At 39.8% G+C, this 26,413-nt stretch overlaps 1 protein-coding gene across 5 annotated transcripts in view; it reads right to left on the reverse strand.

The window, feature by feature from the left end:
• The window catches only part of SYT1 (synaptotagmin 1), a 333,546-nt gene extending 307,991 nt beyond the window's left edge, over positions 1–25,555 (reverse strand). For 3 of the 5 annotated variants that reach the window (XM_058805517.1, XM_058805520.1, XM_058805516.1), the window contains exon 1: positions 25,317–25,555. The gene's annotated coding sequence lies outside the window, so the exon portion shown is untranslated. The remainder of the gene's footprint in view (positions 1–25,316) is intronic. The other 2 variants (XM_058805519.1, XM_058805518.1) reach the window with 1 other exon arrangement.
• Between the last annotated feature and the right edge of the window lie 858 nt (positions 25,556–26,413).

Raw genomic sequence — 26,413 nt, forward strand, 5'->3', positions numbered from 1 at the left:
TACAATAAACTAAGAATTATCTATATAACAGCAATCCATGCTCAGTTGCTCAGTTTTCAGCAGACTGACAGAATAAATTTCCTTCTTAATGCTGTTCTCACCTTCACTGCTGTCTTGTCTGCATTCACCTTTCTTGAGGGAAGAGTTAACCCAGCCTCTAATTGTGAGCTTTCTTAAGCTAAAGAAAGATAAAGCAGGATTTAAAGATCATTTTCAACTAGCTTCACTATACACTAAAAGGTCACTTGCTTGTTAAACTAATTCTGACTTTAAGTTTGATGGCTATTTTAAAGACACTGATCTTCAGACTACTTTTATTTATAGGACAAAGAAAGTAAGAACAGATCTTGAAAGAAATCCAAAAAAAAAGCCCTATAAATTTCTAATTTACTATGTTCTCCAATTAATGGTAGTAGTTCTGGTTACCTAAAAATATATTAAGACATTTTAATTTTACAAAAATTAGACTTTTCTAATCAACATACAGAGGTGAGTCACTCATATGAAAACAGAATTAAATATACAAATAACAAGGTTCCCAAATAAGGGAACCAAAAATAAACAGCTACATTTGATCTGAACATCATTTCTTTTTAGACCAGTATTTCTTTTATCATTAGAGAAAGAGAAGAGCCAACTGTAGTATTTCCTAATATTTCCAGAACTGGATAACAGCTTCAAATTTTAAGATGTGCATATTGCCTTTTTAATTTAGCAAACTAAATTAACATTTTCTCAGTATAAAAAATATGCACAATAAAATCTGAGACTAAAGAATTACATTATTGTTTAGGAAGCTTTGCCTGCTTTGTGCTATCAATCTGGAATTACTATTGAAGTTTGCTTCTGGGGGAGTTTATTATTGAAATAATTGACTTTATTCTTCTTTTGGTTGCACTTTAGGTAGTTTGCTATTAATAAATTCATTTTCTCAATTTATATAAATTACCTATTCATTTTTTATTGTCAAGAGTTGCAAAAGATGAAAAAGAAGCAATATGAAGTCTGCATCAATGCAGGAGCCTGAGATCCTGGCTTATGTAGTTTCATGTTCTAGAAAATAGTCAGATTCCAGTGTCTTACTTCAATTACATACATTTTTGGGAGTTTATAATAGATAAATATACATAGATATCAAATTCTTATATAATATTATTATGGCTACGCAGAGACTCCACATTCAAAACAGTATGTAAATGTGTCTAGTCAATACTTCTGACCTATTTTGTTGAGTGTATTTTTTACATATATAATTGGGTCATGTTCCACTAATATCATGCTTTCCTCTTCAACTCATTTTTATTCATTTATTTTATCACATTTGAACAGCTTCTGCTAATCCTATTCTCTGTCAAATTTGGATTAGAGCTGTGCAGAACTTTAACATCATTTCAGCTGACAGATAGGATTTCTGGCAACCCTGAAGATGTGGGTGGAAAAGGCTGCAGAGTGAAATGTTTTTCTTCACGCACATCTATTAGTTACAGTCCCAGGCTGCATTAAGAGACCTGCAAACAAAGCTATAGAGTCAAAAAGTGTTTTAAGAAAATGCTTCAGTCCTCATTATGACTAATATTTGTAATCCAACTATTAAATAATTCACAAAGAGCCCACGCTTTGAGTCTGCTAGGTGGGTCAGCACACATGGAAGCAATGACTGTTTACATAAGAAAGATAAGACTGCTGAAGAGATGTGCTAGGATTTGTAAATAATTTTCCTGGCAACTCTATCAGCTATTTTGCAGGTATCTACCTTCTACGAGTCCTCCTCTCAGAAAACCCCTTTCTAGATTTGTCTGTACATCTTTTCATAGTATTTTGAAAATAAAAATGATTAAGCAGTAGGAAAACTGTTACCTCAAATCAATGACACAATGAGGTCAGAAAAAGTTGTACTTCCATGGGAATACATCCAGTTGAATGTTTCCTGCATGCTTTACAATTGTGCATGTAATTTGTCTATATCTATCACAACCCTCTTGGACCCTAATCCTTCTTCCCCCCCACTCTCAAACTTAGATTAAAATAATGCTATGGTTGCTAAGATAAGCACTCTGAAGTTAAGAAACGCCAGAAGTAAGACTGCTGGTACAAAGCTAACGTGACTCCCTAGTGCAATACAGCCTTTAAAGCTCCACTATTTTTCTCCACAGGATCCTGCATCATTTAGTGCACAGAATGCTCTGGGGATTAATTTAAATTATGTAGTGAAGAAGACTGCCAGTAGAATTCCAGCTTCATTTACTGCAGTAATAGGAAAGTCTGTAGTAAATGAAGCAGAGGAGGGCCTCAATCCCTTCCTTTCCATCACCTGACCCCCGATCACTCTTCCTTACTATTTCCCTGACTTACATTCGCTCTCTCCAAGTTGTAACACTTTTGACCAGGCATTTCACCTCTTCACTACAACTTCTCATCTCCATTAATGGCATCTGCCTCCGGACTGGTACCATCACCTGAAGAACATGGACAGGCTCCCTCTACACACTGTCTGAGCAGCTGCAGGGAGGAGAAATGGGATGTGCAGCTCCCATACCCAGGGCTCGCTGCTGTGCCAAGGTGCCATCAGATCCTGCCATGCCATGCCAATCAATATATGAAAAGTAAGACAGAGTGGCTATAACCTATTTTGGTGGCTGTTACCTACTGTAATAGCTTCCACACTCTGGGCATGGTTTGCTGCTTTGCCATTGAGTTCATGGAGAGAAGTAAGCAAATTCAGTCTTGCTGGACACATTTTTTAGAAATACTTCCAAATTATTACTAATAGTATACTCATTGATGAGCTTATTCATATTAAAATAACTTTCCTACTAAAACAGCTATTTCAACTTTCACTCACTGACAATTCGCAACAAAGATTTCCAAATTCAAAATGCTAAGTATCTAGAGCCCAATCTCAGTTTTATACACAAACCTACCAGAACAACTTGACAGCACTTTCACTTGAAAGAACAATTACTATATAAGTCAGTATAAAATTGCTAGGAGTTGCTATTCAATTAGACCCTATCACATCAAGAAAAACAAATCAGGTAGCACTCTCTTTTATGTGCCCAGATGCAACACTTCTGCAGTTTGCCAGAGTGTAGGTGGCAGTGACAAAACCATGAAGTCATTACTGAACATTAGAATCACAAACAGATTTATATGCAGTTGTGGGAGCAAACACCAACCCAGTGACACCTATTAATTGAACTTGCTGCAGCTGAAACCCTCATGTGACGTATTTCAGTCATAGAGCCCCGAGTTGTATGCCACTGGAGTAACAGGCAGAAAGAGCAGCTGGCTAGTCTGAAAAATCAATTTGGTTTTATTCCTTGCACTTATATTGTAGGTTAACAAAAGCATCAGTTATAACTCTATTCCTCCACTTACAAATGGTACTATTCTACGTATGCTACACGTTGAAACTACAGCACAGCAATTGTAATATTTAGTTGGGGTCTTTTTCCCCTGAAAGACTAAAAACTCCATGACTCATGACTATGTACATGACTTTTCACAATGTAATTGAGTTTCTAGTTCTTAAATTGAAAAAAACAAAACAAAGCAAACACAAACATTAAAAGTAATCTGTAAAAAGTTTTATGCCAGTTTCATATTTGAGGTCTAATTTACATTTCTTGAATACTATGATAAATATCCTTAAGGTAGCTAAGGAATTAATGAAAAATCAGTTGGACTTTCTCCATGATGCTCAACATGTGGTCCTACACACCAACTTCTAGAAGCAAGGAGGAATACATCAATAATTACCAATAGATGAATAATTATAATAAAAAAAAACAATGTAATGAATGCAGGTATATATCTACATTTTTTATACAAGAATACATATTTTAAAATTGTTTAAAATATCCATCTAAGTCCCAGAGAGACTACAAATGCTGTTTGGATAAGTCAGTCGAAGTTCTTCTTCCCAAAGACAAAACCAGTAGATGTCAAATTCCAAATCACCTTACAAATATGTCAGGCCACAAAACCCAACATTTAAGGCTGTATGAGGATTTTTTAAATCTATCTAGGTACTAATGCTGAAAAACCCCTTGTTTCAGTACTGACTTCTTCACTCCACCTACATTTCTGCATAAGTCTTGCAGCATTACAGCTTTTACACCCCTGCTGAGAGGTACCCTCAGGCAAAGATGTGCTCCTGGTTGCCACATCATGGGCAGACCTCCTCACTCACCATGACACAGCCACTGTATCCTGTTCTCCAGGCCTGCACGTTCCCATCACCGGGAGAAGCACCAGTGCTGGTTCAGGTGCCACTGCAGAATATCCACACTTTGAACTTCTGCTCCTCAGGCTTGCGGGACCTTTATCTGTTTATGTATGATACCACTTTTTATCTGTTTATGTATGGTACCACTTTTTACTCAGCTCAAAAAACTACATTCTGCTAAGCAATGCCATAAACTAACAGCATACTTAACAGCTTCATGCCTCCCTCTTGCAGTGTTTCATCAGGTTTGTCTCCAACAACCATTTCCAGTTTTCCTTTCTACTACAGCATATGAATAATATTGTTTTGTTACCATGAAGCATCACACAGAATTCAAGGTGGGAAACTACATTTGCCTTGCTAGATGTTATAGAAGGATCATTATTTTATATGCATTACTTCAAATCTTCTCAACTAGCTCTTACAGAGACTGACCTGTATGTCCCACTTAAGCAGTTCACAAAACCAGATGAAAATTATATTAATTTGATTAAATACATGCCACTGATATTAATTTCTAAATTCCTAAAATATTTACACTAACTCTATTCCTGTAATATTTACACTAACTCTATTCCCTATATATTGACCTGTTTTTGTAAAGTTTCCCTGGAAAGAAACTGCTCAGAACAAATTCTTAAGAGTCAGAAACTGAGGTGGGAAGTTGAAATCATGTTAAACACAACATTTCAGAAACTCAGTGATACAGCAGTGCTATATTCTTCTTTTAGAAATTTCTGAACTTGCATTATTATGAGTGCTCTGAACACTTTTTTTACTTCTTTAATGTCATGCAAGTTCGTGGACACATTAGAAAGACTTCTTTTTAATGCATGGTCTAGAGAGATTCATTAAATCTGTAGCATTTGAGTAGCTCATAAAAACTAGACAGCAAAGCCAGATATCAAACATCTCAAATTATGAGCAACACAACAAGAAACAACATGTCACCAAAACTACTGACTGCTAAGTTATGATATTCCACAGTTTTACCATTTTTTATACTATTTGATAGACTTATATTGTCTAAAGCATCCAAGCTTTATTAAAATAAATATAGAACTATAATGCCTTTTTTTTCTGAAGAGAAAACAGGAAATAGATTTAACCCAACCATTTCTCATTCACACTGCAATTCCACAAGTTCATCTTAAATCCCACTTCAATTTACTTCGGCATTCTTCAATAATTCTGACAGCTCTCTCCTTTGATCTACATGCTGAAACTGCCAAGTCTTAGAGATGCTTCTAGTGAGGTTTATTCTTTACAGGAAAAAACATGCAAAACAGATTTTTTTTTTTTTTTTGTTGATTGTTTTGCTTGCTCAGTCTTCTAGACTAACATCTTTTGATTTCTTCATTAAGACTGCTTCAAGATGCACTTTTGGAACACACGCTTTAAGATTCATTTACCTATCTCCTGAGGATATACAGGGGTAGGTTTTGAGCATCTGCAGTGGTCAACTTAGGCAATACATTTACTCCATAAACATGGTCAGATGAGGAAGCAAAAACCTTTTTTCTATTTTAATTAGTAACCAAAGAAAGAGTGACCATTTATGTATTTTATTCAGGATCTTAAAACCAGAAAAAAATAAAGGAACAATCCTAAGAACAAGACTGAATAGCCAATTGTCTTCATTCTGAACCCCTTCTGAGAGAGGATGGATTTAAAGGAACCAATCACTGTATGAGGAATATTTACCAATATATTTTCCCTTCTTGAGGGAGAGAAAGCAGACAGAGGTATCTTTATGGCAATGATACATGCACACTTATTTTCAGAAGAGGGCTTGGAGCTACTGAAATCCAAGTCCTTGAGAACGCTTGCAGGCTGCCTAAACACAGGAGCTAGGTGGAAGCACCATGTAAATAATACCTTTACAGCATCTTGCAACACTGAAGAGCTACCATTCCAGCTTTTAGAAAACCTGAGATGCCCAACTTGTACATGGCATTAGGGTTCTTGTGCAAAATAAAGTATTATAAATTATCTTGCATAGTGGCAAAATAATTATAATTTTCCAGAATCACAGTGTTGAAGATTCTTTGAGGATACTAGACTAGACTAAGTAACCTGAGCACAAGGGTAAAAAAACAAAAACCCTTCAGTCATTAACTGTCCAAATATTTTACTATTTGATTGCTGAAAACCAATGTCCTTTAGTAGCCACTGCTATGTACTTATGGACCAGAATACTATCAGGGGGAGGTAAAAAATCTCAAAAAATGTTGGCTGTTTGACTGAAGTTTTGTTTTCTTCAACTATTATGAGTTATTAATTAAAAGTTTTCACTATTAATGGAAGTTGTCACTTAAATCTTTGGAGATGTTTTATGAAATGTGCTTGCTGCCACTAGGAACAAAAGCCTAAGAACCCATCCTTTTTTTCAGGAACAGATAGAGAATGAGAGTTTGTTACATAGCTATTGCCCAGAATTTTCCAGTATTCTTGCCTTTGAAATCTAACTCTCCATCCCCAAAGCTCCACCCACAGAGTTGTCAAAAAAAGACTTCAGCACATGCCAATGTGAAAAGCTTGGAAATCTGTGTTAGGAAAAAACCCTAAACAAACCAGGTGATGGGGTAACTCTTTATAGGCCTATTTGTTTTATTGCTGCTACACATTATTGCTAGCATTACAATCATCAGTTTGTAGCTTTGTGGTTATGTCCTTACATGTCATTTTATTGTATTTTATTAAAAGAACATCTTGTCTGCACAAAATAATTAATTTAGCACCTCTAAAGCATTTTTATTCTTCATTCCAGCCTTTTTTATTTTAATTTAACTGATGGACAGCTAATATAGGTAGCTTGAAGAAAACAGCAGCACATGTTCACACTATCCCTAAGGATATAAAACACCCAGTACTTGCACACATATTTGCATGCATATATTTTCATACTCACCCTCAAGACTGTACATCCACAGAAAGTTTATAATCAAAGGCTTCACTCTGAAGAACTGGAGAGGCTGTTTGCATGCATAATGCTCAAATGCTCAGTGTAGCTGCCCAAGACAATACCTCAAGGTCACTGCTGAAGTATCCTAGCAAAATGACATTTAGCATCCCCAAACTTTATCCCACAAATACACTATGACAGAATATGAGGCAACGTCCAAGCTCCTAAGAATAGCAAAGACATGCCCAAGGCCAGGAAAAACACAACCATGCCAGGCTAGAAACATCCTAATTGGCAGAGGTGCGCAGGCTGCACAACACCAATGCATACTGCACACAAACCTACACAGTTGTGTGTGCACATTCAACTCAGCTGAAGAAGCAACATAATTACTTACATATGTGGGACTCTCAGTACCATAAATGCAGTTAAATTAAGAAGTAAAGCATCAGCAAGAGACTTCTGCTAAAATTTTGTACAGTTTTCAGAAATCTGCTTGGATGTGCCAGCAGGTATCCTGCTTCCAAGACCTTAAGAAAAAAATGCTTAATGACTGGTCTCTCTGGATCCCATTAAGTGATCATATAAACAGCAGGGCACTAAAAGGTACTCAACAGAAATCTCTTAGTAACATTCTATGCCACCATGCACTTAGTGTTTCATTTGTTCCTGAGGAAACATGGAAATTCATTCAGGTTTGCAGAATCAAAGTGTCATACATGAGACTCGGTAGTAAATATAAATACTAACTGGAGTACAAATCAACTACAAGTATGAAAGAAGACAAAATTGCAAGGACAGAAGACATAGGCACCCTGAGTGCAAAGCATGTACTGAGAACATGTTATTCACCTTTATTCAACAGTGTTCTGTGATAGGGAATAAACAGAAACCCACTACTCTCAAAAAATGCTAAAAGCTACTGGACTGGTCTCGAAAAGTGTGGTTTACCTAGAATCACATTACACAGAACAGCTATGTGGAAGGCATCTGACCAGGACCCAGAAGATCCCAGACTGGGAAGCCAGGCCTACAACACAGGATCAGGCTTTCGATCAGGCAGTTGTTCTCTACAGCCATATCAGCCATGTGGCCAAAGTGCCTCTATCTCATAGTTTCTCTCACAGATGAATAAAATTTGCCTTTGGGCCAAGCATGAATTAAGCCTGATTTTAGCAGCATGCGTGCCCAGCACCTGCTGAAAACAAGACATTTCCAAATGTGCTTCAAGCTGGGCACTGCTGGTGGAACTGGTCATTTACAAATCCTGACCTGCTTAAACAGTAATAATTTTGCCCTTTATCCCAAAAACTAGGAGAGATATCTCAAGCATTGGCTCTCACATATGCTTAAGATGGACATAAGATTATGTCCTTGCTTTGGCTGTGATTTTCTTTATAGTAGCTGGTACAGCGCTGTGTTTTGAATTTCAGAAAATAATGTTGTGAAGATGTTGATAGATGTTCCAGCTGTGTCGGCGCAGGACTAAGTCAAGGACCTTTTCTGCTTCTCACACCACCCCAAAGCAAGGAGGCTGGGGGCCACTAGAAGCTGGGAAAAGACACAAGACAGATGACCCCAGCTGACCACTGAGGTATTCCATACCATATGATGCCAAGCTCAGTATATAAACTGAGAGGAAAGCTGGCTCTATTGCATGGATACTTGGAATGGGCATCAGTCACTAGGTAGCACATATGGCAATTGCATTGTGCATCATGTGCTCTGAATATTCAAATTCTTCTATCATTATTACTCGCTTTCCTTCTATTTCCGTACTACCAAAATGCCTTCATCTGAACCCCTGAATTTTACAAATTCCTGTGCCCTTCCCTCCAGTTCTTTCCCCATTCTACTGGGAAAGAAAGGGAGAAGGCATCTGAGTGGTGTTTCCAGACCTGCCAGCTTAAGCCAGCACAACTGTTAAGTATGTGTAATATTGACACTGTTACATGCTCCCTATATTAATTTTTTCAGTATCTATTGTAGTGAGTTTCAAGCTGTTTGTCACAGTAGCATTTGTCTGGATGTCTTTTTCTGGCAAAGAAAGCTCGTCAACAATGAAATAATTGTGGTCGCACGTTGACCATATCTTGAGTTTGGGCATATGTCCCAAGTAGATCTATTTAAAAAGCAACGAAGCACAACCTAAAATCAAACAGAATAATATGTCACTATCTTTTACCAGGGAAGGGAACTCCTGTGCAGCTTTACTTCTTGGTGCAAAAAACAACCTTTCAACTCCTTAAACATTGTGTGACTACTGCTATTGTCAGCATAATTGACATTTTTTCTTCTAAAAAATATATTCTACTGAGAACTAAAACAGTACTGGAACCTATCCATATAAAAATATCTTGTGTCACGTTTCTATATCACCCCAAAATTCTCTTGCAACTTGAAACTTTCCCTCAGTTCAACCCTAACAATTGTCCATTTCTATGAATGCTACAATGAAATCAGGTCATAAAGGCAAAATATTTTTTTTAAAAAGAAGGAAAAAAAACACCCTATCTTGACATTCCTAAAATAGGAACTACTTATACTTTTAGTATACCCAGTTTTTGTTAAGATGTCAACAGAAAGCATTAAGACATTCTGTTCCACAATGAGGATAATCTTAAGACCCTATTATTTGCATAATTGGAATTTGGAAGTTTTAATGAACTCTAGTTTGTACAATACTGTTCATCACAAGTATGGACAAGAACAATTCACAGGGTTACATTCTGTTTTGTAATATGCAGAATTAAAAATGACTATTCATTTTGACAAAGACTGATAGGTCTAAAGTGAACTTATGAATACTTATTCAGCATCAAAAATTATTTGAGCAATGACTGGTTTTTGGCTGTTGAACAAAAAATAAGGCTACTCAGAAATTTTTTTCTAAAAGCTTTTTTTCATTAGCATTCAGCATTAAGGGGTCTGAAAAAACCAGCCTTCTCTGGATTGCTTAGATCATGCACTCGTGTTTTCCATGTGGGATTTATCCTTCCTTTTGCAGACACTGATGTGATAGCCGTCTGAACTTACACACTTAGAGTTATTTTTAAACACTGCTGTAATACAGCAGAGGTAAGAACAACTTTGATTTCCAAGTGCTAGTTTGGAAAGAAACTTTGGAAAATTTAAACCATAGAAAAGCCTCAAGACAAAATCTTGCTGCAATAACAACATGACTGAGGTTTCAGAAGACCTCACGTTTGCTGATTAACCATAATAGGAAGTCCTAGGGTTCAATAGCATTGCTTTGACTAAAGCAGTCCCTGCAACTGTAACTGTTTAAATGTTTGGAAGAGTTGGGAGGAGAGTGAGGAACCAACCAAACAAAGAAAACACATATACACAAAAAAACCAAACAATCCCCCAACACAAACAAACAAACAACCCAATATAAACAAATCTTAGCAGAAAATGATGCAGTTTACCTAAGCTATTTGAAATATCTCATAAAACTCACCTTATCTCCTGGGTACACCTTCACAACCTTTAATGGTTGGACTCAATGATCTCAAGGACCTTTCTGAACCTAAATGATGCTATGATTCTATTCTCAGACAACATATCAATAATGCATTGTCTGAAGAGATTCTCAGTTCAGATATGCTATGTTTCTCTTATGTAAATAACCTGATGAAAGGTTTCAAGACAACTTCCAGGAAAAATTAAATCTATACACAGTAGTCATTTTTTAGTGGTACCTCAAGCTTCCATTTCAGAAGTTTTTATTTTAGCTAGGAGTACACTTTCACTTGTACAGATCACTTCAATGTCAGAGGGATTTCCAGATGCTCAGCAATTCACATGCACATAGCACTGCAGAGAATGAGCATCTTACCATGGTTACTTCAGGGTTTACCCAAACACCACTGTGGTTTGTGGGAAAATACAACAGAAACATTCAGAAATCCAGACTCTAACAGTTGATTAACTCATTGAATCAGTCATAAAGATGATTTCAATAGGGCGATACCTAATCACCTTGTCTACTGTACTAATGACAGTTACTTTTTGATTGTATAGGTCACCTCTTCAGCCTTTATAGTAGGCCATGTGTTTGCCTCTTAACCAGAGCTTGTTGCAGTATCTATTTTTAATAACATTTCCCATCCTTCTCCCCTCACAGTTTTAAAAAGCACAGAAAAGAAGGGCACATGTTAGGGAAGAGGAATGTGCAGAAACCATTTGGTCAATTCAAATCCTAACAGCCATATATAAAATTAACCAAAGAATTGTATTTGGTGATCAAAAAAAAATAAAAACAAACAAGTGTTGCTTAAGGTCATTGCAAGATTGACATTGTACCTGTAAACATATGGTGCTAACATTGAATTTTCACACACCATCTCTGTTCTCTGGTGAATACTTTTGTCAAATGTGAAAAAAACCATAATTGTTTACATACTTCACCCGACATACCTAGTATTACACTAAGAACTCAGCTATAGCAGAATGGATAAGAGAAATAGCTTACCAAAACCAACACCAGGAAAAAAGTTCAAAGTGCTTTGGTACAGCAGACACATTTAGAAACACTGATAAATTCAATTTTATTTGAAAGGTGATAGGAGGCTGCAGCTTAACCTATCTGTTTCTGAACCTTGAAATCTCTCCTTTCCACAGAAGGAAGTTTCTTCAAACCCTTCCTATCTGGAAATTAAAGCAGCAGAGTAACTGCTCCAGGAGGGGCTGCCCAAGTGCTCCAAGTGAGCCAGCGTGCCCAGCACCTTGGGCTGTTTGATGCACGGCCGGCAGCTGAACAGATTGGGCAGTGTGTGTCCCTGTCCCTGCATACATAGGAGCCATCTGGAAACAAACAGCTCAATCATGAAAGAGAAACGCTAATGAGGAAAATCGCAGCTTCCTGATCAAAAAACTGCAATCTCCTCAAAAAAACAACATAAAAAAAAAAAAAGAAAAAAAGAAAAAAGAAAGGAGGTACTTGTTTACCTCCTTAATACTCCTGTTTTAAGACTCACAGAAGATGAGGGCTTTTCTTTATCTCCTTCTGTAACTATCCTTTTTAGTTACATTAAAATCATCACCATGGGGAATGAGGGGGCAAGGGCTCCCACATGGTTCTGGGTCTGGTGCCTCGGCCCAAGGCACCGCAGATCCAGCAGCCTTGCGGCCCAGCAAGTTTCGCTGAAGGCTGCTGCCAGGCCACAGAGACCTTGTGAGTGGATGCTTAAATACAACTAAATTTAAGGGCACAGCAGCCCCTATAACACTCAAGAGTAACAGCAGCTGGAGGAAGGAGACAAGAAGCAAAGCAAACTTGGTACATCACCTGGGATCACGCCCTGAGCACCGTGCAGAAGCGCAGGCCCATGACAGCCGCACTGACAATGTGCCATTTAGCCTGGCCAAATCCACAGCAACCCCATGCCAGCAGCAGCTACTGAGAATCAACCCCAGCTGCTCTGAAGTTTGTGACTTCACCTCTAATGAGCCTAATTAATTTACTTTCAAGGTAGCCTGACTCCAGATTGCACTGTGCTTTCCGCAAAGCTGAGGGAGGAGACACCCACTCCCTGTGAGCCCTGCGTGGTCCTGGGGTACCCCTCCAGTTCAGGTGCTGCTTAGCACCAGTCCCTGCCAAGGGGAAACACCCATTGCCTGCTTCCGGGAGAGCCTGGGGAGAAAAGCCAAAAGGTAAAATACTGCAGAGCAAAACATGCTGACTGAAAATTGAACCAGGATTTTATTATTAAAAACAGTTCCCAGATTAAGGATTATAATTCCTAAAAGTTGGGGAGGCAAGGGGGGGTGTTAAATACCTTTTTTGACACTAAGACATCACTGCCCTCATTAAAAGGTGCTTTAATTTCATTTCCTTATTCAATCCCTCAGTCTTCTAACATAAATTTTTCTCTGCCACTGACAACTTCTGCATTATTTATACAACAGCCAAACTATAATTGGCCTCTTTCACATGGGTGAATATCAACATATGGGGGAGAAACAGGGCAAGGAGAGAATGCAGATAAGTGACAATTTCCATATTTGTAGAGAAAACAGTTGTACTCTGACAGCATGACAGGTTTTAGACATACTGTTCTGCATTTATACATAGTTTATGTCTAGCTTCTAAAGGTTCATTTAGCTAGAAAATCATCATGCTTAGCTGCTGAAAGGAGGCTGGAACAGAATGAGAAATTCTCATGACCTGTGTGAACAAGACAACCATTTTGCTGTAATATAATTTTTCAGAGCACCAGATTTTTCTTTCTAGGCTGTTCTGATTTAACTTTACTTTAGATCTAACATGAAGATACAATTTTTACTTCACATAGTACTATGAAACCAGTGGCCGATTTCCAATTTTTAGAGGCAGAAATTACATAAGCTTAAAACATACATCCTATTTTACTCCTGACATTGCCAGCTTTACTTTTAGCTTATTATAGCACATTTTATTCCTTTCTTTTTACCACAGCAATCAATTGAAACGAAAAAACCCTTGATATTTACATCCTGAAGCTTTAAAATCACAGTATAGTCCCATGTAAAGAAATGTGCTGCCATGAATTAAAGAGGGTCACATTTTACCAGGATGTTCTGCTTCACAGCTGGGACAGGATCATTTGAGATTTCTATATATCAACTACACAAAGCTTTTTAAACAGATCTTGACTTACAGCTCACAAAATATGATCTCACCTCACTTACAAACTACACTAAAACTATAGCCTTGAATCAGATTAAGGAGGAAGGGATGGGTTGGGTATGCGCAGGGACGCAAGCAAGGAAGAACCAAGCTAACCCCTAAAAGCACTGTGCCCATTCAGGTGCAAAAATTACTGCAGGTTCAGAGAGGGAAAATACACACAAGCAACACCTGAGCTGCTGCTTTTCTTCTCTCCACTGGGAGCTTTACTGACCAGACAACCAGAGGAGAGGCAATTCTCACACTTTGCCCAGTGTGCCCCCACTTGTGCAGACCTCATTGGTTCCCTGCATGCTCCAGGCAAGATCCAAAGCCTGCTGAGCCACTATCAGTCCCCATCTCAGCTTTCAAATTCCGGTTTCAGGAAACATCAGATCTCTTAACACTTGTGATTCACAGTAATATAAGGCATTTTCTCTCAGGGAAGCCCCCTTTCATCAGCACTGACTGGACAAATCTGACTTCAAACTGCCCGTAACTGCAAATAAAATACTGTCACTCCCAATACAAAGGACATTTATCTACAATTTTACTGACAAGATACCCATCTTCCTATGGAGCTGATAGTAAACTTTTCACTGCTATTAAGACTCTGAGATACAAAGTTTATTCTTAGTGCTTCTTTTGCACTGTAAGATTCTGCAGAAACACATATTGTGATTAGTTGCATTAACTTGGAACCAGAAAACTTGGACTCAATTCCCAGCACTGCCACGGGCTCCCCATAAGGCCTTTAGACATATCACTTAGAATTCCAGTGTCCCACATCAGGTATCTATAAATTGGCTGGCAAAGTCTCATCTAGTACTCCCAGACTTCTTAGAGTCACTGGAATGGAACAGATAGCTCCAGAGAGCAGTTCATCTCACCTGCAGACAGCAGTCCATCTCACACCAAGACAGACGCCTAAGGTAGGTCAAATGAATCACCTTCTGAAGGTATTTAAACTTAAATGAGATGAATCCTATCCTTAATCACTCTCTGCCATTGATCCCCATCTGTCATATGGGATTTGTGTTTCAACACATCAATAGGACATTACTTTGATTGGTGCCTACGTAATATAAATGACTGTCTGATGTGTACAGACTTGCACACTTCACAAAAAGCTATTCCTATGATCTTTACCTGAAATCTTCATGTCTACATTCAAAACAGGCTATCTGAGCAGCTATGGTTTTGACTGCGCATTTGTTTTGCCCATTTATGTTATCACATATCAGAGTTGTACTAGGTGTTCTCCTGTATCAGCCTCTCATTGAGAGGGGGAGCAGAAATCTCATATAATTACATCAACCTCTGGACAGATAAATTGGCTCCTGTACTGGGGAAGCTGCTGTAGCAGAATTTTGCTAATTCCTTTATCATAGAAACTGCTTCCTGGTATGAAATAGCTAGTCTTTTAAGTATTACTGGAGCTGAAACTAGTTTATCTCCTTTACGTCAGATAAATTACCTCCTGGATGCAAAAGGCTAAATCCAGGTTCTTTGTACCATCCCACCTGTAAATTATTCAAATCCCAGTTGTGAGCATGGCATTATACATAGAATAGCTTTCTTCAGTAGCAAGTCAAATAGCTTACACCTAGTTTTCAACTGGAAGATGGCAAATCATGATTACTGGGAAACAGGACACCTTCTTCTATTTAAAACCAAAAAAATTATCATTTATGCCAGGTTGAAGGTAAAGAGGTTTTAAAGAATAACTCAGCATGGTTTCTAAATAGAGCTCCAAACTGGATGTCCAAATCCCCTAGTATGAACAGCACTTTATGACCAGCAAAATATACTAACATCTGGCAGAATATCTAACAGACAAGTGCTCACATTTGCAGGTCTGAAGTTCCCATGATTCAATTAAAATCCCTTTGAAGGAGAGGGTTGATATAGATACAACAGTGAGTTTATTGATTTCTGGGGGCCTTAAAAGATGGCACTTTTTCCAACATTTGGACTAGGTTGTTTTGGTTTTTTTTTGGCACAATAGCCTATGTCCCCAGTCAAAGATCTGGATCCTATTGTGTTAGGCACAGTACAAACACATTACAAGGCATGTCAGGCCCTGTTCTAAAGAGACTGAGCAGAGCAGAGCAAACACTGCTCCTCACAAACATGAAGCAGCTCTTGATGAAACAGCTGTCGTCGGTTACAACCCACATTTGGAATTCATGTGTTAACAGAGCACCCATACATAAAAATAACAAAGCAAAATTAGAAAAAAAGGAGAAAGAAGGAACATGGCCACCACACGTTATGATGTTTGTTTTCGATTTTTCCCATGTGTCCAGGCAAGCAAGCAGCCTACAAAAACAAAACAGGTAAACAGGTTTGAAAAAGTCTTAGCCAGCTATTTGAAGTGATGACGACAATAAATGACTTTTCATGCAGTCTTCCAACTCAACTATAAAAGTGCTTTGAAGGGGAAAAAAATAGAACTGTATTTCTGGGACACAATTCTGCTCATCTAAAAAAAAAACAATGATTCACTAGAAATACATCAACAAGAATCCTGATCTATGTGAGCCAGAATTGGAAGAACATTATTAGACCAAGTCCAATGGAAAAAGCAACATGGCCTGAAAGCAGCTGTTTTGTGATAGGAAAAATTTTAGCACGTGTTCATTTCAGGCTCTCTTTCTGTGCCTTATCTAGGGAAAAACTCACATGTATCTACTACTACTAAAACTCATAGCAATTGCACATGCTGTGACTGTATCCTCATGTAGAAGGGTGCTGTCCCATATGGTGAACATGCTTATTACATGTTAGTCTTACACACTAACTTGCTGATACCAGCCAGCTAAGGTTTAGTTCTAACTCTGCCTGGCAGAGTTTGTGTAGATCATCTTCATCTCTGCAGCAACAGGGACAGAATGTTTGACCATCATGGAACAACACGGAGCCTCTCCAGTCACACACCTCACTTCTAATTTACCTCCTAATCTTGCTACACATAAGGACAGAAAACTCATATAGCCAATAATAATGGGACAACAGCTTGACTTCACTAACCACAATCAACAAACTTGCTGATGGTCTTTAGGAGTGGAAAAGTTTCAGTACATTCCCCTACTCTTTTTTTTAAGTACTACACCTTAAGGTAAACACTAAGCATAGTTCTACACTATTTAGTATACAATCTCTTAAACTTTGTACCTAGAATTTATTTAATACAATTACCTCGAAGACTGATTGAAGCAACTACCTGTAAGCATATTAACAGCACTACAACTAGAAGTAGGACAGGCTGAGCTAATATTTTTCACAGTTTGAGGATAAATTTTTGTATTATTTCCTCAGCATAATTCCTAAAGTATCCAGGATGATCAATACACTTATCCCAAAAGGACCCATGAAAAGGCCAATATTTGGCCTACTGGAAGACAAAACCTTAAACAATTTGTTGACTATAACAATCTCAACTAGGCTCAGTATTCGTTACATCTACCTGTGTTTGTCCACCCTTTAGTTCATCCTTCCAGACTTACACATTTACCTACCTGAAACGCCTAAAGCCAACACTGTAAACTATGCCAAGAGGCTGGATTTTTACCTCCCCAGAAAGATTACTTTTCTTCACCACAAAAAGAGTCATAGAACTGACTGGAAGAAGCCACAGTGACACCACAGACTAGGGAATGGCAGGTGTTGACCCCTTCCAGTAAATAATTTAGCATTGCTGTTAAATCAGTAAACGCCACTGAATTGATATGTTGTTTTAAAAGTAGCTGAAGCACACAGATATTCTAAGAGCCAAATTTCAACACAAATATCTGGAAAGGCAGGGAAAAAGTTTTGACTTTTGGGATTCATTTGAAACCTTAAGTAACAGTGCAGACAGTCCCTTCTGTGCCTGCAAAAGACTGGTTCATCACCTTTAATGGACATTTAGCTGGTTTTTGCTTTAGAATCTAATTGACAGTACATGAATAAACAGTGTTGAATTCAAAAATCTGAGCTCTAGCTGTTTGATATAAAGATAAAATATTCATTATTATTATTATTCCAAAATGCTTATTTCTATAGCAAGTTTTATGCCTTGCTCACCTATAACACAACTTCCATCAGTATTTATAAAGAATAACTGATTTTGAGTAAACAGATCACAATTATAAGCCAGTGTATGATTTATAAAGCAAATATTTGCATATCAAATATTAAAGTAAGCCCAAGTTATTATTAAAAACAGACATACATTTTGAAAATGACAAATGCAAGAAAAAACTATAGCACGTGACTTCAGGTGGTTTTGTCCCACATGATTTTTACTTTGATTTCTCATTATCAGCATTTTCTCAGTAAGCTAAAAAAAAAAAAAACATAAATACACATTAATAAAAACCCCACACAGATCAATCCTCTTATGCAAGATTTACATAAATAAAGCAAATATACAAGATAAGAGCAGCAAAGGCCTTACACAGCTATAGCACATCATGAAGTAAGCGACCTCTGTCAAGGTCACATGGATATTGCTGGGTGTTTCTCTGCTCTAACTAGCAGCTGAGCAAGCTAACAAAGCATGAAGTAGGAAAGTCAAAGATGATGAGCAAGTGCAAGGTAACTGCTTGTTATTAGCATATGAAAAAAAAAAAAAAGAAATCAAAAACCTCCAAAAGAAAGGCACACACTGTCAGGCTTTTCATAAGGAAGTATTAGTATGTCCCAGATACAGTTATCAAACGCAAGAGTGTAACAGACAGATCTTTAATTAAATATTTGGGCTGTTAGAAAACACATAAACTTTAATTTCAGAATCTAAAAATCCTGCAGTTCAACCAATATTCCACTTGCAGTCAAAAAACGTACTTGTCTTCCACCCTCAGCTGGACTACTTGAGGACATCTTTGGCAGTTCAGTGGGAGCACACGCTCAAAGGTAGCCCTCTCATCAGAGACACCTGTTTTCTTACCAATGCCACCAATTAACTATCCAAATCCTGGCACACACAGAGAACATGGAAGATGCTAATCAAGACAAGTTTGTCCTGGTTCAAAGCAGAATCATGACAGGATTCCCTGGTTCAGATGCCAGCCACAAGATTTGTCACTTGCATAGACAGTTCCAAACCCAGAATGGGTTTGACAGAAGACCATCCTTCTGGTATCATCTCACTGATGGGCATCTGGAAACTAACGCCTATTTACACAAATCCTGGCCATAACAATGAAACACAGGGCACTGGCTCTCCCAAATCTCAGAGAGTAACAGGAATTCTCTTTTTAGGTGAAGTACCTACTAATAAACACAGTTTATAGTTTTAGGACACATCAGAGGAACAAAATAAATGGAAAGAAGAGTTAGCACTAGTTAGATAAATAAACAAAAATGTCTCATCAGTTACAATGGATGAAATAGGATTATAACACACAAGGGCAGCTTAAGGGAAGTTCAGAGAGAACCTCTTCACACTATGCTACGTGTCACATCTTTTACAGCAAATGCTATTTAATCCAAGAGACAATAGGAGTTAATAGCAGCAAGTTCAACGGGTTGGTGATTTTTAGGTCAAAAAGACATTCTCCATTCTCAAGGATTAACACAAATGCAGCAATTTCAACATCAAATCTAGAACTTGTACCTGGTCCAGTTAAAAGAAAAGAAAATACTAATCTACAGACTTCAAATAGAAAGGTGTCATCTGCTCATACACTTGCTACCCTGATGGACCAAACACTGATACCTCATTTCTGGTCTGGGCTCTAGTACCCTGTGTGCCCAGCCAGGTTGCTGCGTGAACTTCTGCGCATCAGGGCACAACTTAACACTGGTATTTTCACTGTGTGGGGATCAAGAAGCCTTTCAGCATATCCAGCATTGCAAAGGGAAAAGTAAGCTTTTAGAAGTCCCATTAGGAAACAGACTAGACACATCCCAATTGAGACAACTCAAGTCCCTCCTCTAAACTAATTCTAGTCCAGCATCCTTTCTGAGTTAGGCACCTCTCCTACTCTCAACACTCCAGTCAGTGTTTACACCTGCAAACAATTTATTTTCTCTTTGAAATAAGAGCAGATCACATTACCTGGCTGTCATGCCTAATCCTTCTCAGAACCAGTATTTGGGGGGGGGGGTGGGGGGGGTTCACTTTTTTTTTTTTTTTTACTGGAAGTATCCAAAAGTATTACAGTGCACTTTGTTAAAACACATTCAGATGTAGAATGAGAAAGCAAATGAAATCAGTCTATAATAGCACTTTTTCCAACTTTATTAAAATTGGCACAAAAAACCCAGAAGTACTCTCATGAATATGGATTTTGTATTTTATTCCAGATCATTGTCAAAGGTAGTGAAAAGAATTGGAATAATGGAGATGGCAATTCCCCATACACTATCTGTTCTGCAATTTATTACATGAAAAAAAAAAAAATCTGTTCACCTGGACAATAGTGCTATTCTACAGTATTATTTTTACAACTAGAACACCCTGAACTAAATAAAATGCCTTACTGAATTCAAAACCCAAAACTTACATTATCAACAAGAAACACAAAGAGCCATTTTAAACTCAAAAATAAAGTTTCAAAACTCTTTTGATTGGGACGTATTACACTATCATTCTTTAACCCTCAAATATTTGGCAGCAGATTCTGTCTTCTATCAAAACATCATACCACTAAGTTTTCCTTATCACTTTATCCTGTAAAAAATTTAAAAATACAACCCTTCCCATCTCTATTTGTATCATCACATACTTTATGAATTCCTCCAGACTCTAATACTTTATCCTAGAAATAAATGCTTGTAAAGTAATGCTGTCCATAGCTTTGGAAAGTACAAACAAAAAGAAAAAAAAAAAAAAAACAACAAAAAAAAAGCCGAACCACAAATAATCCAAACCAAGGAAATCAAACAAAAAACAACACCAAAATAAAACAAACAAAAATCCAAACAAACAAAAATAAAAACCCTGACATGCTAATAGTGGTCATTACGTTTTCCACATAGGAGTTGGATCAAGTGTTCATCTGTACACAGACGTATTTTCTAGCAAAAGCACAACTGTTACCCTGAACCAGATAAGCTATTTGTCAAAGAAACTTTATTTCCACAGTGGTTTGCACAAAAGTACTCCAATTATTTTTAACTGCACTATCTACATAGTTATTTAAACACATGGACATGAGAGTGCATGAGCAGACTCATGTCTCTGAGCCAAGCTGAGGAATGGTTACCAGCCTTCCCATTTGCAACTGCTACACTGATTTTTCAACCACACGATTGCAGTAAAACAACACCCTTAAGATAAAGGAACAAAACAGAACTTGTAACTGTATTTTTAATCACTTAAATCAATTCCTTAAAACATCACTGAGCAGCTTTGAGGCACTGTACTACCTAGTCATTATAGCTATGGCTACATTATTAAAGCTACCACAATACATTTGCCCATAAATCCTGAATAGTGTCCAGGAAACTTACAGACAACATCCTTAAAAGAACAAAATTAGGTTTAGCCACTCCTCAGTAAAATTTTATTTTCCTGAAATTTTTATATAACTATAATAATTCAGAGATGATTAATTATTTGGATAATTTCCCACAACTGTTTTAAAATTTGTTAAATCTTCCCAATTTAAAAAGATATTATGACTATTAGAAGCTTATCAGATAACTACACTGCACAGGAAATGTTCCAGATCTATTTCATGCTCTGATAGATTTCTCTGAGCCTATTTAGGGACATCTAGAAAACAGAAGTGGCATCCCGAGTTTGCAATTCTCTGAGAATTTAGAAGATGGCAACACCACTCCCTCTAGTATGGAGAGGGAGAAGTGTTCAGTGCCTTGTGTTTCAGGGAAATACCTCCAGACTGGCAGTGATAAGAAAACAGGTTAAGAAAAATGGTCAGCTCTCTCATAAGCCATTGATGTGCTCCTCCTTTAGCTACTTGGGGAAAACAACAGAAGAGAAAAGCCAACCTCTAAAACATACTGATTAGACATTTGTCAAAAGTAGTACATAAGGAGACGTTCTTAGTACAGTTCCCATCCAGCTTTCAGTCATTACAGGACTCAAAGAAAAAATTGGTATTAGTAAATATTTTTACTTTTTTTTTTAATTTAGACAAGAAAAAAATTTTCAACACGCTGCTGCGCAAATCACTCAGCTAATCCTGAAAGAGATTGCCTGTAGCCTGCTCTTAGCCTACCACCAGAAGAAATCATGAAAACCCCTTGTCAGTTGTCCTCCTCCTAAAGCATTCTGCTTTGGCGTCTGGTATTTTTGTAAAAGAAGTAACAGTAAAACCACCTCCACTTTTATTGGGGTGTATGAGAGAAGAGCCCACTCTAGCAAAGATGACATTTGTACGTAAAGATCCTGAAAATATTTGTTAAACTAATGCTTTGTTTACTTAGTCTGGCAAATGCTTTTACTTTAACCTCGAGTATCTTTAGGAAATGTCAGCAGTAAACACAAATTAATAGTTTGCTCCCTTATCTGTATTTCTAATTAGGTTTTTTTCCTAGACACAGAGTTATGTCTAAAACAAACATTCTATGGAAAATCAAAGTAAAATCAAACAACGAAGTATTTCTCTTTGTGAAACTGCGTATTTATATAGGCATCACCAGCAGAGGGAAGGAGATCATGCTATCCATGCACAATAATTCCGCCATGCTTTTCTTCCAGATATGCAGAAATATTTTTTGTCCTTCTCATTTGTATCACAAACTTTAATGTCTCTCCCACAGCACGTAATATGAGGCTGCGTGCACCCTTTACCTAGAAAGCAGTTCCCAGTGAAGAGTTTATCTGTGTGCTTAAACATGCATGCAAATAAAAAATTACTTACAAATATTTTTTTAAATTGTAATCAGACTGCTGAATGGACAGGAAAAGACAACAACATGCTAATAAGAGCTTCATTTTCATGTAAGGAAACATCAATTAACTGAGTTCTGTACAGCTGAGTGGCTTAAAAACTTCTGCCAAGACACTAAGCTGCTCCTTCTTTTTACTTATTACAGCCAACCCTGCCAAAAGACCATAAAAATTGATTTTATGTTTCCGGTGTCTCTATGCTAGCTGGAAGAATATAGATTTTTTTTCCCCCCTACGTTTCTGACAAACAGAACCTTACCTTATCTCACACCTTCACTACACTAACCAACACTGAGCATGTTCTTGGTCATCTCCTACATCTGATTTAAGTTATGATTGAGGTAGGAAAACATTTCAGATTGTTAAATCAAACACTGTTCTGTATGGTTCTTAGGGTTTCTGGCCCATCAGCGTTACACAGGAGGCTATATCCCACTTGTGCTCCTATGGCATATGTGGCAACTGATTGTTTATCCCATTTGTTTTGAGGAAGTATTAGAACTGCTGTTAGTCTGTGAGCTACCCCTTTAAATTCCAGTATCAACCCCTAAAATAGATTTAGCATCTTTCACATCAAACATTAATAAGGCTCACTTAGATGCTCTTAATGTGAAGGAAAATTTGGCTTGTATGAAATGGCTACACTGGAACATTTCATGCTTTTGCAAGTGCAGGAGTATGATTATTTCCTACAGTATGTCATTATCTTATGCCCTGTGGTTCTTTTTGAAATTATCTCTTCTCACTCAAGCTGCCTACACTATGTTTTTAAGCTATATAGTTTCAATTTATGAATTGTATGCATGCAAATTTTGAGCAACTATACCACAAGCCAAGTAATACACCACATTATATTTCCCTCAGAAACTACTAATACAACTAAAAAACCCAAAAAGCTTGGAACAAAAACAGATATATATTTGACTCAAGACATAAAATCAGGTCATTTGTTTGCAAGACAGACAAGAAAATACTATTCTAGACACATGTGCAATCTCCTTACGCTTTTCCTGAGCAGGTTTTTTTAAGCATGGCAGGAGATGTCATTTCACATCCTCACAAAGCAAATTAGTTCACTGGCGACTTGTCCTTGTACCCAAAAGCTTCCCCCTCCCTTTTTCAGGGACACTCCTAAACAACTGCCCATCTATAACTCTAGATGTCAACTCACCAGGGAAGGAAATTTCCCTCGGGTCTGCAAGTACCATCTTCCCTTTCTCAGGATGGAGTAACTCTCTCGGACAATAAAGCAATTTAAACAGCGCGTAACAGATTAACATGCAACATGGATGGCACACTGCGCGGCAGCTCTGAGATCAATATCAGCGCTGCAGATTAGGAGTCGACTTGTCATCTACAACATGTATGCGTATCTAAAACTACTCTGCTGACCTTTGTACAGAAAATATTGTTGCAGAGACAGTGAAATATTATTGCACTACAACATTTTGCATTGAGTTTACAAGGTAATAAAGACAGAGCTACTTCTTCACACGCAAATGGCTATTAAATAAGGAAAATAAAACTTGACATCCCCCAGACAATCAAAAGAAATTATTTATTTGGATGCCAACATCTGTCTTGAGATTGTGGCCAAGTGCTTTTCTGTGCTCATTTAGGACTCTACTTGGAAAGCTTTTCAGTTACATCTACCTAGAGATTTCTCTCTACCGCTTCCCATCTGACAGAAATCACTCAGCTGGGTCTGATGAATAATAGCAAAAGGCAGCTTGTATCAGAGATGATTGAATTACAGATTGTTGAAAGTGCCATAAAGGCTCATTCCAATGACTACATTTAATTTATTTACTATACTGACTACCAGAAGCTAGCAGTCATTTGATATCTTTATTTCAGGAGGCGAGAAACAAAAGAAATCTTAATATTCTTTGTCACTTTCTTACTACTGTACCTAGTAGAGTTTGATAGGCAAAATTAACTTTTTAAAAGAGCGCTGATCCCCTACCCATACCGTGTACACCTAGGAACCAGAACAGAACGTCCCCAAACCAAAGCAGGGCAAGCGGTACTCGGTATGAAGGCAACAATGTCAGAGAAGATGAAATTGCATGGAAAGAAAACACATTAGCCTGACAGCCTAAGTAATGAGGGAAAGGCTTTTGTGAATTGATATATAAACGATAAGCTGTTGTCCTGCGGTCCGGAGGGGAGAGCAGCGCCGGGGCGGGGCGCACCGCCGCGCCCCACCGCCCTCCGCCGGGGCGGCCGTCGGGACAGACCACCCAGCCCGGGGCGGGGGCACGGCGGCGGCAGCGCCAGGTGACACCCGGAGAAACAAGTTGGCCCGGCGGCCGCCTGGGCGCGGGCTCCGGGCAGCGGCGGGGAGGGATGCGGAGCGGACGGCTCCCCTCTCCGGCAGCCGGGGCGGGGGGCGACGGCGGAGCTCCGCGGGGGCGGGGAGCGAGGAGGGCGGCGGGGGGGGGGCGCGGGCGTCCCCTTTGTCTGTGTCGCCCCTCCCGTAAACGCCCCCACCCCCGCCGGGAGCGCCCCGGGGGCGGGCCCCCGCCCCCCGGCAGTGCGGGCAGAGCCGGCGGGCAGGCGGGCGGCGTTGCAGCCGCCCCCGGAGCGCGTGCGCTCCCCCCGCCCGCGCAGCGGGCAGCCCCCCCGCCCGAGGCGACGCCGCCCGGGCGCGGCTGCGGACGGCCCCGGAGCGCTGCCTTACCTGGCAACCGGGGCGGGCGCAGCCGGCTCCGTCCTTCAGCCTCTCCCCACGGCGGCAGCTCCCGGGGCGAGGCTGCGGTGCGCGGCGGGGCGCGGGCGGACCGCCCCCGGCAGGGCAGGCAGACTGCCCCAGCCCCCGGCGCTCGGCGGGCTGGCGGCGCGCCGGGCGTTAAGTTTCGGCGGCGGTGGCGGCCGCCGGCGGGCAGGGCAAGGCGAGGCAGGCGGGGCGGCGGAGGCGGCACGGGGGCTGCGCGGCGCCGGGAGCGCCGCCACACTGCAGCGTCTCCAGGAATCCCTCCCGCGAGAGGCAGCCCATCACCCCCGGCCCGCCGCCCTCATTGGCTGCGGGGCGGGGAGACGCGCTCCCGCCGCCAATCGCCCGGCGCCCAGCGAGGGTGGAGCCGCCGCGCCGGCCGCGCCCATCCCGCGGCCGCGGGTCCCTGTCCGCCCCGTCGGGCGGGGCCGGGCGGCGGCGGGCGGGGGCAAGGATGGGGATGGGGATGGGGATGGGGAGGATGAGGAGGGTATCCCCGCGCGGTGCGCAAGGCTGGCATCCCGGCGCTGCCGCCGCGCGGCACGAAGCGCTGTGCCGCAAGCCCAGCCGCCGTCGGGCGAGCGGGTGCCCCGGGCGAGGAGCGGCGGCGGCTCCCGCCCGTAGGTGGCGGGGCGGCGGCGACCCCCGGCAGGCGTAGGTGGCACTGTTAGCGAGCCTGGGTGCGCAGCCCCCCTGTGCCGCCGCCCCGGGCAGTCGCGACCCAGCGGTGAGTCGTAATTGGCTTCTGTGGCTTAGGCGAGAGCAGACTGTATCGCGTGTTCAGGTAAGGACGTGCAAGGGTTAACCTAATTCCCTTGATCCATCCACTCTGAACTGGAGCTTTGATTAACATTGGTCTGCAAAATGTAACTGTAACAAATTCAATTAAGGGAAGCACATTTCTTCAACTTTTAATTAGATCTACCCTATTTGTCTCATGTTTAATATAACATAAAAAGTTGCTCAGGTTCCAGAGGGAAATGGAAATAGATTTAGATGTAAGCTCAGCTTTTAAAAACACAACAGACTAAAGTTCTTTGTTCCTCAGCATATATTACTGCTAC

Source organism: Ammospiza caudacuta, chromosome 5, assembly GCF_027887145.1.
Source record: "Ammospiza caudacuta isolate bAmmCau1 chromosome 5, bAmmCau1.pri, whole genome shotgun sequence".
NCBI classification, from domain to species: domain Eukaryota; kingdom Metazoa; phylum Chordata; class Aves; order Passeriformes; family Passerellidae; genus Ammospiza; species Ammospiza caudacuta.